This window comes from Nerophis lumbriciformis, linkage group LG03 (genome assembly GCF_033978685.3).
Source record: "Nerophis lumbriciformis linkage group LG03, RoL_Nlum_v2.1, whole genome shotgun sequence".
Taxonomy (NCBI): domain Eukaryota; kingdom Metazoa; phylum Chordata; class Actinopteri; order Syngnathiformes; family Syngnathidae; genus Nerophis; species Nerophis lumbriciformis.
Window position 1 is genome coordinate 35,683,205 of NC_084550.2, and position 10,976 is coordinate 35,694,180.

Sequence of the window (10,976 nt, forward strand, 5' to 3'; positions counted from 1 at the left end):
AGTCTTACGGCCTGAGGGAAGAAGCTGTTACAGAACCTGGAGGTTCTGCTACGGAGCCAGCGGAACCTCTTTCTAGAGTCCAGCAGTGAAAACAGTCCTTGGTGGGGGTGGGAGGAGTCTTTGCAGATGTTCTGAGCCCTGGTCAGGCAGCGGTTTTTTGCGATCTCCTGGATAGGAGGAAGAGGAGTCCTGATGATCTTTTCCGCCGTCCTCACCACTCTCTGGAGAGACTTCCAGTCTGAGGCATTGCAGGCTCCAGTCCAGACAGACATGCTGTTGGTCAGCAGGCTCTATAGTGCCTCTATAGAATGTGGTGAGAATGGGGGGAGGGAGCTGTGCTCTTTTCATCCCACGCAAAAAGTGCATGCGCTGCTGAGCTCTTTTTACAAGAGCTCTGGTGTGTAGGGACCAGGTTATATTGTCACCCCCAGGAACTTGGTGCTGCTTACTATCTCCACCACTGTGCCGTTGATGAAGAGTGGAGCGTGGCTGGACTGGTGCTTCCTGAAGTCAACGATGATCTCCTTGGTCTTGTTGACATTCAGGACCAGGTTGTTGGTTCTGCACCAGTCAACCAGATGTTTCACCTCCTCCCTTTAGTCCATGTCATTGTTGTCACGGATGAGGCCCACTACTGTCGTGTCGTCCGCATACTTCACAATGTGGTTAGTAGTGGACTTGGCGCAGCAGTCATGGGTCATCAACATGAACATTAGTAGTATATATAATATTAGTAGTAGTAGTAGTAGTAGTAATAGTAATAATAGTAGTACTAGTATTGTGTAAATGTCCAAGCATTCACACGATACGATTCTACACCAAAAACCATCTATGTATTATTAGTATCTGTGGAAGTCGCTTCCTAGCAGCTCCACTGTAGACACGGCACAAGAGCCAAGTGCAGGTTTAACAAAGTTTTAATGGTTGTCACAAGATTTTCAAAAATGTCTTTCCGTATGCCGTGACGTTGCCGTCACTCCCAATCCTCTTTCCTCCTCCGCTCCCGGCTGCTTACTGTTAAAGACAACAGATGATTAGATTAACACGTACCACCTGTGAAATCTAATCACCTGCTAGCTGTGTCTCGCTGTCCCGCACATGCTCCGCCCCTAGCTGATGGTGCTCCGCCCTTGACACCCTTTGCTCCTGCAGGCACGCTAGACACACTTCCCTCCACAGTATCATTATTATTATTATTATTATTATTATTATTATTATTATTATTGTGTGAATGTCAAATAATTCTCACATATGAGATTCTACACCAAAAAAATAATATATTTATTATTATTAGTAGTAGTAGTAGTAGTAGTAGTAGTATTTGTATTATTATTGTTATCGTTTGAATGTCCAAGCATTCACACATATAAGATTCTACACCAAAAAACATATATTTATTATGTTTTTTTTTAATTATTAATATTATTATTGTATGAATGTCCAATCATTCTCACATATAAGATTATACACCAAAAAAAATATTCTATTTATTATTATTATTATTATTATTATTAGTATTATTATATATATTGTGTGAATGTCCAAGCATTCACACATATAAGACTATACACCAAAAAATCATCTATTTATCATCATTATTATTATTATTATTATTATTATTATTATTATTGTGTTAATGTCCAAGCATTCCATCCATCCATTTTCTACTGCTTGTCCCTTTCTGGGTTGCGGGGGGTGCTAGAGCCTATCTCAGCTATTCTCACGTAGAAAATTGTACACCAAAAAAAAAATCTATTTATTATTATTAGTATTATTGTGTGAATGTCCAAGAATTTTCACATATAAGATTCCACGCCAAAAAAACATATATTTATTATCATTCTTCTGCAAAGGTTTGGCGCGCTCCACAGCCCACAGTTTTCCTCCAATCGGGACCATTCTAGTATCAAAATGTTCGGCTTGACTGGGAATCATGAGCTCCCAGAACTTCCGTTTTTCCGGGTCATTTTTCCCATTGAAAATGAATGGGCCATTTTTTTAACTTGTACAATTCAACACTTTACTCACCTTGGACAAGATAAAAAAAATTCCCAGAATTCTCTGTACTTTGCTTCATTCGTCTTTTCCTCTATCCTGACTAATGTACCAGTTCTTTCAGTTGTAAATCCTCCCCACATCATGATGCTGCCACCACTATGCGTCACTTTTCGTCCTGGTGACGAGCGGTGCCTGGTTTCCTCCAAACATGATGCCTGGCATTCACGCCAAAGACTTCAATCTTTGTCTCATCTTACTTACTTACTTAGTTCCTCCCATTCCTGTTGGAATATTGGGCGATGAGTCCCCTCCATTTGTCACTGTCACTGGCGACCCTTCTTGCTCCATGCCAGCTGACTCCCATCTCTCTCAGGTCTTCCTTGGCTGTTTGTCTCCACGTCTTCTTTGGCCGTCCTCTCTTCCTCTTTCCCCCTTCTGGCACCCAATCCACTGCCACACTTGACGGTCTCTCTCTTGGCAGTCGGAGTACGTGTCCAGCCATTCTCCTTCTCATGTCAGAGACTATGTCAGACAATGGTGCTACCCCTGCCCTTCTCATCACCTCTTCATTGTTGATGTGGTCTCTCCATGAGATCCTCAAGATGTATCTGAGGCACCGTCGGTGGAAGATATCCAGCTTGTTAGTAATGCTTGATGTCTTCATCCATGTCTCACAGGCATAGGTCACTGTAGGGATGACCACTGACATATAGAGGCGCAGCTTTGTGGACGTACTGATAGATTTTGATGACCAGATGTTCCGGAGGCGTTGGAAGACTCCTGCAGCTTTTCCGATTCTGGTCTGTACATCCTTTTCTGTGTCTCCAGTGTTTGAGATGTTGCTTCCAAGATACGTGAAGTTCTCAACGTACTCTATGCCTTGTTTGCCTACGGCAGCGTTTCTCAAAGTGTGGGGCGCGCCCCACTGGTGGGGAATAGAGACATGACAGGTGGGGCGCGAGGAACGGGAGGAAATTTCATTTTTTTAAATTGTTATATTCTTAGATTATTTTTTTTTACTATGCTTTCATTTTCTATACACACTGTAAATCACTTTGTGATTCTGTCTGTGAAATCCGCTATATAAATAAATGGAAATTACCGGTACTTATTTTTACTGTAGGCTTTATATTTCTCGGTACGAGCGAAAGTTTGACAGACATAGCAACAGTAACTAATGGGGGCGGGGCTAAGCGGAACAAACTTTCGCGCGGATGGGTAGCAGGCTAATGTGTGGATCACAATTACACAAATATATACATTTGTGACTCGCACCTCAAAGGTCGTCGAGCCAGAGCCAGCGCCTGCAGAGAAACAAAAATCTGATGGGCACACACTGTGTCATTCACCGGGAAGCACTCGCGTCAAGGCAGCTCAGCCCCGAACTCAATGAGGCTTTAACAGATGTTGTGAGCGCGGTAAATTTGATCAAAACACGACCACTGAAAGCGCGACTGTTCTCTGCACTGTGTGAGGAAATGGGAGCTGATCATACAGCCGTGCTGTTTCACAGTGAAGCAAGGTGGCTCTCCTGGGGGAAAGTGCTGTCACTTGCCAAATGCATAGCTCCTCCTTTTTTTTTTGCAAAGATTGCAAAGTGGCACTTTTATTGTATTTATTATTGAACTTGATGCAAGTTATTTGATTTATTATTGAACTTGATGCAAGTTATTTGATTTATTATTGAACTTGATGCAAGTTATAACACTTTTTTTTTTTTTATTGAACTTGATGCAAGTTATAACACTTTTGTTTTATTTATTATTGAAGTTGATGCAAGTTATAACACTTTTTTTGATTTATTATTGAACTTGATGCAAGTTATAACACTTTTTTTGATTTATTATTGAACTTGATGCAAGTTATAACACTTTTGTTTTATTTATTATTGAACTTGATGCAAGTTATAACACTTTTTTTGATTTATTATTGAACTTGATGCAAGTTATTTGATTTATTATTGAACTTGATGCAAGTTATAACACTTTTATTTATTTATTATTGAACTTGATGCAAGTTATAACACTTTTTTTATTATTGAACTTGATGCAAGTTATAACACTTTTTTTGATTTATTATTGAACTTGATGCAAGTTATTTGATTTATTATTGAACTTGATGCAAGTTATAACACTTTTATTTATTTATTATTGAACTTCATGCATGTTATAACACTTTTTTTTATTATTGAACTTGATGCAAGTTATAACACTTTTGTTTTATTTATTATTGAACTTGATGCAAGTTATAACACTTTTTTTGATTTATTATTGAACTTGATGCAAGTTATTTGATTTATTGTTGAACTTGATGCAAGTTATAACACTTTTTTTGATTTATTATTGAACGTGATGCAAGTTATAACACTTTTTGATTTATTATTGAACTTGATGCAAGTTATAACACTTTTTTGATTTATTATTGAACTTGATGCAAGTTATAACACTTTTTTTGATTTATTATTGAACTTGATGCAAGTTATAACACTTTTATTTGATTTATTATTGAACTTGATGCAAGTTATAACACTTTTTTTGATTTATTATTGAACATGATGCAAGTTATAACACTTTTTTTGATTTATTATTGAACTTGATGCAAGTTATAACAGTTTTTTTTATTTATTATTGAACGTGGTGCAAGTTATAACACTTTTTTTAATTTATGATTGAACTTGATGCAAGTTATAACACTTTTGTTTTATTTATTATTGAACTTGATGGAAGTTATTTTATTTATTATTGAACTTGATGCAAGTTATACCACAGCTGCACAGTTATCTTATTTATTATTTAACTTAATGTTATTTTATGTTATTGAGTTTGAATGTATACAACTTGATGTTCAATAAATTTGAAAATGTTAAAGCTTGGCATTAGCGCTCTGTTGGGGCGATGGGGGCAGGTGGGGCTTGAAAACTCCCCCTTGTCCAAAGTGGGGGATGACAAAAAAAGTTTGAGAACCACTGGCCTACGGTGAGCAGTGGAACGATTTGGTCTTGTGCGACGGTCATGGCCTTGGTCTTCTCTTGGCTTATATGTAGGCCAACTTTTTATCCTTGCTCATGCAGATTGTTGGTCAATTTTTGGAGCGCAGCGTAGGATTGGCTAAGCAGAGCCAAGTCGTCCGCAAAGTCCAGATCTGCCAGTCTGCCCCCTCCCCACTTAATGCCGAGGTTTGCTCCGACGACAGACTTCCTCATGACAAAGTCTATGACAATGATGAACAGTAAGGGAGACAAGATACAACCCTGTCTTACCCCGGTCACAATGTCAAAGTCGTCGGTTGTGCTGTTGGTGGTTTTCACTCGACAGGTGGAGTTGTGGTACAGGGCTCTGAAGATGTTGACGTACTTTGATGGTATACCGTATAGCTGGAGGATCTGCCACAGTGATTCCCGGTGGATGCTGTCGAAGGCTTTCTTGAAATCGATGTAATTGATGATGAGGGGTGTCTGGAGTTCTTGGCACTGTTCTATGATGTTGCGAATAGTGAAGATCTGTTCCGCGCAGGACCTTACCTTTCGGAAGCCGGCTTGCTCTTCCCTTAAGATGTTATCTACCTCGTCTTTTAGGCGTTGGAGCAGCACACTACAGAAAACCTTGCCTGGGATCAACAGCAGTGTGATGCCCCGCCAGTTGTTGCAGTCTGCGAGGTTTCCCTTCTTTGGCAGCGTCACTATAACCCCCCGTCTCCAGTCGGCAGGGACCTCTTCGGCATGCCAGATCAGGTTGAACAGGTGCGTGAGTCTCTCCACGACCACCTCTTGACCGTGCTTCAGCAACTCAGCAGATACCTCGTCGAGCCCTAGTGCCTTGCTGTTCTTAAGGCTCTTGATTGCTTGGGCAACCTCGGTCCTGGTTATCTCTTCTGAGGTAACTGTCAGAGCTGGGGCTGGTGTTTCCCGATCAAAAAGAAAGAGAGTGGGAGGTGTTGGCTGGTTGAGAACTTCTTTGAAGTGCTCCACCCACCTTGCCTCCTGTTCCTCGTCGCTTAGGAGTGCCCTGCCATCCCTGCTCTTGATTGGCACCCCGGAGCTGCTCCTGGAGCTGGTTAGCTACCGCACAATCGTGTAGAGTGTTTTAGTGTTGTTTTTCTCTGCTGCCTCTTGTGCTTCTTTTGCTTTCTCCTTCAGCCACCTCCATTTGTCTTTCCTGCGGCTCTTTTTTACTTCCCGGTCCAGGCGTCTGTACTCCTCGTCTTTCATCCTCCAGCATCGGAGCCTCCTCTTCTGTTGTTTGTCTCGTCAGACCAAATAATTTATTTTGTAATAGTCTGAGAATCTTTCAGGTGCATTTTGGCAAACTTTTGACTAAGAAATGTCTACCGTCCGGCCACTCTACCATACAGGCCTGATTGGTGAATTGTCCTTCTGGAAGGTTCTCCTTCTCCACATAGGAATGCTGTAGTTCTGATCGAGTGACCATCGAGTTCTTGGTCACCTCCCTAACTAGGGTCCTTCTCCCCAGATTGCTCAGTTAAGACCTCCGGCCAGCTCGAGGAAGACTTCTTCCATTTATGGATGATGTAAACCACTCTGGTCATTGAGACCTTCAAGGCAGCAGATATTGTTCTGTACCCTTCCCCAGATTTGCGCCTGGAGACACTCCTGTCTCAAAGGTCTACAGACAATTCCTTAGACTTAATTCTTTGGTTGTGCTCTGTCACGCACTGTCAAGTGTAGACCTTACATTTAGACAGGTGTGTGCCTTTCCCAATCATGTCCAACCAACTGAATTCGAGTCCCGGGTGGAACAGAAAGGCAGGGACTGAACCACGCGGGTTCCAGTAAGAGTGAGATTTATGTGTGGCTGGACCATGTGTATGTTGGTAAACCTCACTCCCTGACAACCTCAAGAGCAATGCTGGCTATTGGGTCGATAGCTTGGGCTTTTAGCTCGCTAATTACCACGCTCATCTTGCATACCTGATGCATCCATGGTCCATTCTTGTAATGATGTGGATATCATGGATATGGTGACCGGAAATTATCTTAATTATAAATATGGAGTCTTACAAGATGGTACCCATCAAAGTTTTCATTTACTTTTATCAGTCCAGAAGCAGAATGTGTTTCCACCGCCATGTTTGACAGAAGGCTTGTTGATGTGTGGGCCTCCAAACACAGCCAGTTAAGTCGACGCCAATAAGCTCACTTACAAAATAATTTATTTCCCCATCATGTGTTAAAACCCAACAAAAGTCATGACTTTATGCAGTTTGATGAGTTTGCCATTTTCTTTTTTTCAGTTTCAACTATAGAGACGTCCAAATGTGTTTGTATTGTTTCATTTAGCGTGAGGGTCGGCAACCCAAAACGTTGAAAGAGCCATATTGGACCAAAAGTACAAAAAACAAATCTGTCTGGAGCCGCAAAAAATGAAAAGTCTTATATAAGTCTTTTAATAAAGGCAACACATGACGTAAGCGTCTATATTAGCTATATTAGCCTACTATCAAAATGACTGTGTCGCAGGTTGAAGCAAATCTTCGTTGACAGAAATGTTGAAATTGAATATTTGTTCTACACATTTTTACAACATTAGAAACCATTAGTAAATCAGAGGCTACTCAGAAGGTGAGATAACTCCTGGAAATTACTGGCTTTTAATGGCCAAAGGTATAGATGTGTGTGTCCAAGTTAAAGGAAACGGCAGGCTGTCATCTTTTAATAGATTCATTACAATCTTTGGCAAGCAAGGTAATGTTTGCTGTGGTCTGGAACAACATGGCACACAAACAACTATCTGAAATGCAGCCAATATTACATACAGATAATGTGTCATGAGACATGCAAATAAAAATTATATACTAAGAGGATAAAAGTAAAGGATATCAAATGAGCTCAATTATACCTATGTACATACAGCTAGCCTAAATAGCATGTTAACATTGATTAGCTTGCAGTCATCCTGATTAGCACTTCACACAAGTCAATAACATCAACAAAGCGCACCATTATGCATTCACGCACAGTATAAAATATTTGGTGGACGAAATGAGAAAAAGAAGAAGTGGAAGATTTTACATGTAAACAAACTTGGCCCTTATGTGTGAATGTGAGTGTGAATGTTGTCTGTCTATCTGTGTTGGCCCTGCGAGGAGGTGGCGACTTGTCCAGGGTGTACCCCGCCTACTGCCCGTGTGCAGCTGAGATAGGTTTATTATTAATGTTAACTTTTAAGTACATGATCCAAGGTGTTCACAGTAATGCTTATTTTATGAGTCATTGACAAATACAGAAGCATAGGTTCCCAGTTGAATTTTTTGTTCAAGCTGTGGTCATTTAAACCTCTGGTTTGATTTGTGTAACCTTGTGTGCGCTATTCCATCAGACATCATCATTCTAGTTCCACTGGAGTGGAACATCTCCACTGAACAGTCCCTTCCTGTGTTGTATGTTGCGGCACTGACGCCACAGCGGCCTCTAGTGGTGATAAATGGAACCCTGCACAATATGCAGGACTTTACCTTTTTGTTGACGTTTTCAACGGTCGTTCATTTGACATCTGCCCTGATTCAAATATTATTAACATTTTTATTATTATAATATATTAGCTTTTGTTATACTTTATAGATCCGAGTACAAAGACACCTCAGTTTTAGTGTGGCTCGGTTTTGGGTGAACATGATTGGCCCTAGTGTGTGAATGTTGTCTGTCTATCTGTGTTAGCCCTGCGATGACGTAGCAACTTGTCCAGGGTGTATCCCGCCTTCCGCCCTAATGCAGCTGAGATAGGCTCCAGCACCGAACGGGACAAGCGGTAGAAAATGTATGGATGGATGATTGATTGATGTCCTTGAAGTCCCAAATTTTTAAAGTGTCGTTGAACGCACCACGCTGCTACGGTATGCATAGCCAAACGTTTGAGGGTAATATGGCGCTTAGCTCAGTAGTTTTGTAGTGCGACAAGCTAATTGCAACAGCTGACAGCGATGTGCGATGCGGCTGATTTTCTTTCCGATCCATACCAAGTAAAATTCAGACGCGGGGATACCGATCCGACATCGATACTTTGCGCACGTTGTATACCTAATGTGTCAGCTAAAATTTCTAAAAGTTAGGTATTTTCAAATAACATGTTAATCCAAAAAACAGTAAAAATGTAGGAAAAAAGAGCAAAAAATCATAATGTTATGAAAAAAGACTAGATGTGACTGATCTAATTATTTAAATAATAGTATACTATAACAAAGTTTTTAAATATCTATATATACCAGAGGTGGGACCAAGTCATTGCTTTGCAAGTCACAAGTAAGTCTCAAGTCTTTACCCTCAAGTCTCGAGTCAAGTCCCGAGTCAAGACAGGGCAAGTCCAAGTCAAGTCCAAAGTCAAGACTGGAAAGTCTCAAGTCAAGTCCCAAGTCCTGCATTTTGAGTTTCGAGTCCTTTCAAGTCATTTAACCACAGACTAATATATTTACACAGATTGTGTATGCTTTTAAAACGCTGTATTTATTTCTTAAAACAAGTGCATTTGAAATTGCAGGGAAAAAGATAGTGCTGACATTGCACTTCAAAATAGCACTATTAACCAGTCATTTTAAACATGTAACTCATTCCTTTACAGAATAAACACATTTGAAAAAAAAACAAGTGCAACTGTACTTATTTGCACAAAAGTGTTAACATTGTATTTCCATGGCATATTGCATTGTAACTAGTTCCACAGCAGTTTCTATCCTGTTCTTACCTTATCTCATTGATCTCATCTCATACTGTATGTGTGTTTATGTGTGCGTACACATGAAAAACATAACAAATATATGAACATAACAATGAACAGAGTTGTACTTTTTAGATGTCAGGACCCTATGCAATATGTACACATATTCTTAATATAGTATACATTTTAACTGACCTTTATTTGACTATGTTTGTCTTTTTGTAGGTGGCTAAAATACGCGGTGCTGCTGACTGCCGTCTAACGTTATGTTACTGTGTGTGATACATTGACTAACGTAACGTTATGTATAGGTACCTCATGAAACCCTGCTTAAAAAAAAATCACTTGACAAAAAGTATGAATAAGGTAGCAAACTGCAGTGGACGCAACAGATTGCCGTGTTTGCAATGACGTTATAACCATAGACATCTTATAAGTAGACGCAGCATTGGTTGCTGTGACGTGAGCAATTTGGCCGCCATCTTGAAGTGCTGATGAGGAGCCGGCGAGCAGCCGAAACTGACAAATGACAGGTAGAAAACAAAGATGGTGGTGTTCACCGTTTTCCTGCTCAAATGAGCGGACTGTTGAAAATAGGAATCGGGGGATTACTTTTCACAAGTGAGATTTAACATTAACGTACTATTGGTTGTATTCTATGAAAATAATATTACCACAGAGTTGAGAAGGATCAAAGATCTTCAATATTTGTATGTGAAAATCACAAAGAAATCTTCTGGGTGAGGACGACCCCCCTACAGGGGTTTGGTTTACAAACTTTCAGCCCCACCTAAAACAAAATTCACCAGCCGCCACTGATTATGATGCATTCTCATTTTAGGCAAAGTATAAGACAATACTTTCTTAACAGTATAATTGTAACCAGGAATCAGTCTTCAAGTAACAATATTCAAATACTAACATTGTTGGGTTGAACAGAATTTGGTTTTATTCTGAATCCAGTGAAACAGATTGGTGGTTTTAGCTGATATGAAGACTTTCAGGTGTTTATATATGTTTAAGTATTTGGCAGACGCTTTTATCCAAAGCGACTTACATAAAATAATACATATAAAACAATCACTGCAAACATTATCATTTAAGGGAAGAATGTAATAGAAAATATCAATACAAAGTGTCAAGACAGAATAAACTCTCTGCTGCTGAAGCAACAGAGATACAGTCTATAGGTCCCTAAGATATATAGATATCTAATGTATTCATACATTGTTTATGTAGGATACACACATATGTATGTATAACCTAATCATATTGTTTCTTCAATTTAAAAATAGATTACCGTTTTTTCCC